The sequence below is a fragment of the Austrofundulus limnaeus genome, unplaced genomic scaffold, assembly GCF_001266775.1.
Source record: "Austrofundulus limnaeus strain Quisiro unplaced genomic scaffold, Austrofundulus_limnaeus-1.0 Scaffold725, whole genome shotgun sequence".
NCBI lineage: Eukaryota > Metazoa > Chordata > Actinopteri > Cyprinodontiformes > Rivulidae > Austrofundulus > Austrofundulus limnaeus.
In genome coordinates, this window is record NW_013953127.1 from 110,816 (window position 1) to 113,758 (window position 2,943).

The following is a 2,943-nucleotide window of genomic DNA, read 5'->3' on the forward strand; positions in this document are numbered from 1 at the left end:
GAACAAGACAGGCGACATGGGAGGAAAGCCAGGCCTGAACCAAACAATGAGCAGACAAGGAAGTGATGACAGGAGACTGGTTAAATACTGTGGAGTTGAGCAGAAAGTGGAAACAGCTGGGTGATTACTGAGTGAAGACAAGTGAGAGAACTGATCAGAAGACTGAGCTGTCTGGGAAAAGATGAGAATGAAAACACTGAGGACAAACACCAGAGGGAGACAGAAACATGAGACTATGATGTATTGTCATATGCCCGATGTCAATATCATATATCCATATTGTACCATATGTCATATGTCGGTGGTCTCGGTGGTTCCACAGTTGGCGGTTCCACAGTTGGCAGTTCCAGTGGTTCCTGAGGTGGTGGTTCCAGTGGTTCCTGAGTCAGTGGTCTCAGAGTCTGATGTCTCAGTGGTCCCAGAGTCGGAGGTCTCGGTGGTCCCAGAGTCTGAGGWCTCGGCGGTCCTGGTGGTACGAGGGTCCACCACCATTGCCTCCTCTTCGCCTGGGTCGTCGCCCATCGCCTCCTCATTGCCTGGGTCGTCGCCCATCGYCTCCTCATTGCCTGGGTCGTYGCCCATCGYCTCCTCWTYGCCTGGGTCGTYGCCCATYGTCTCCTCATTGCCTGGGTCGTTGCCCATCGCCTCCATGTCGCCTGGGTTGTCAGTCATCGCCTCTTCGTCCCMTCTGTCACCTGTGTTCGCCGTCACCAAGGCTCTAGCTCCATCAACCTCTGCCAGCTCCTTATCGCCTCCCGCTTCTTCCCTTGGCTCCACGTGTGCTCCCGCCTCCTCCCTTGTCTCAACGTCTGCTCCCGTCTCCTCCCTTGGCTCAACGTCTGCTCTCGCCTCCTCCTGGGGCCCAATGTCTGTTCCTGCGGGGCTTCATTTTGGATGGTTCCCTGGCCGCCCCTGACCTCCTGCTTCGTCTGGGGAGGTTTCTTGGCCATCCCCATGAACTCTGTTTTGTCCTTGAGTCTATGTTGTCACGTGTTTCCCTGAGTCTCGTCTATCTCCTCTTGTCGAAGTCAGGAGCTGTTGTTGTGGGGAGGGTCCTGTCATACTCTGTGTTTATTTTGCTTTGGTTTTCCTAGTGTTTCCCGTGTTTCTCTGCTCAGCTGCCCCGCCCTTGCACACCTGATTGCCCTTRTGTTTCCTCCAGGTGTTTCTAGTTTGTCCTCATTAGTTTACCTTTATATTCGGTGTCCTGTCTTCAGTCTGTGTATGATCATTGTGCTGTGTCGTCCAGCGTGTTCGGTCCTTGTGTGTTTTTGAAGTCCTTTTCCACGCAAAGCTTATGCAAGTTTTTTGAGCTGCCCTGCCAGCACCCTTTTTGTTAATAAACCCTTTTTTTGAAAGTTTTGTTTGTCTGTGCCGTGGGTTATCCTCTACGTCTGAGATTGACACTTACCTTCAAGTCACTCCGATAATAACCTGGTCCTCCTCCTCTCTTTCAGGCTGGAAGCCCTTTCCCTTACACCTGTAAATAAAATCACTTACCTTTTGTATACCAGTTGTCCTGGTCTGTTCTTCACTGGTTGCTGACATTTGACAGATGTTGAAAACCTGTTAATTTCAGCACGTCATCACAACATCGGCTCTGCCGCTTACAACCTGGATTGTCATAGCATAAGCAGTAAACATTACACAATATTGTCTGTCTGTCTGTCTGTCTGTCCAAAAGTGTTTTATTTAAATATAATTACTCACTTTTACACAAGGTATTGAAACATTGAAATATTATTTAGGAAAAATTATTTTGTAAATAAGTTTTAAAAAACATACATCAAATCTATTTGAAAATAATACAACTTCAGAAAAGTATTGGATACATATTTGCAATATGTTTTTAAAATGTGCATTAAAAATGTACACTTTTACAAATACATGCAAAGTATATTTAATAAAAGATTATATAAAGTAGCCTATAGTTTAAATAATATATTTAAATTAAATGTAAAGTGTATTTTACAAAAAAATTATAAAGTTTACCTAAAATATATTTTAAAACAACATATCTGAAGTATGTTTTTGAAATATACTTTTTTTACATTTTGAATTTAATCCTAATAGATATTCTATTGACAATTTATTGAAAATATATTTCTGAAAAATGCAGTAGCTATACTTAAGTTTTTTTTGTCCACCAGGGTAGATATCAACATRGTTTCAACAAATTCATATAACTGGATGTGTCTAAACACCATATAAATTTGTTTAAGTTGTTAATCTAAGTTAGTTTTTAATCACTGTAAATATAAGAAACAACCTAATATTTAGTTTTAAGAGCTCCTTTTGTTGCTGTTCCAACACTGACACGGTGTTGCTGTTGTGTATTGTTGTTGTTTTGTGCTGTTGTCCAGCTGATGTAGCCTACAGCTCTCAGGTCATTTAAGCCACAGATGAAGGRTTTGTTGTTTTGGAGCTTCATTAACCTACAGAACCATCACACAGGCTGGGCTGATAAAAAGGGGTCATACCGCTGCTGAGCCCACCTCCTGTAGCTGATCCAGCTCCAGCCTCAGAGCCTCCTGCTCGGCCTCCAGCTCCGCGTACTGCTGCTTCAGGTTCTGGTTCTCCTCCAGCACCATGAGTCCGCACTCCGCCGCTCGGATCTTCTCCCGGTTGGCCTCGCAGAGTTCCCGGGAGAGGCGGTCCACCTCGGCCCTGTATTGTTCCGCCGTGTCCCCGCATCCTGCCCCACCTGCGGCCATATCTCCCCTCCTCCCTCCTCCTCCTCCTCCCCGGCAGACGAGGCTGATGGCAAACCTCCACCTCTCCGGTTCCCGCTCACTGCTCCGCCTCAGGAATCATCGCAGAGCAGCAAACATTAGAAATAGAAAGCCTCGGAGGGAAGGAGCTCAGCGGCTGCCGAGGACCAGGAGAGGCTGCTGTTTGTCTTCATGCGCGGCCGGAGTCCCTCCTCCCTCCGCGAGGATTTTC

At 46.3% G+C, this 2,943-nt stretch overlaps 1 pseudogene; it reads right to left on the reverse strand.

Annotated features, from left to right (window-relative positions):
- Positions 1-2,480: 2,480 nt before the first annotated feature.
- Positions 2,481-2,943, reverse strand: LOC106532174 (protein bicaudal D homolog 1 pseudogene; annotated as a pseudogene).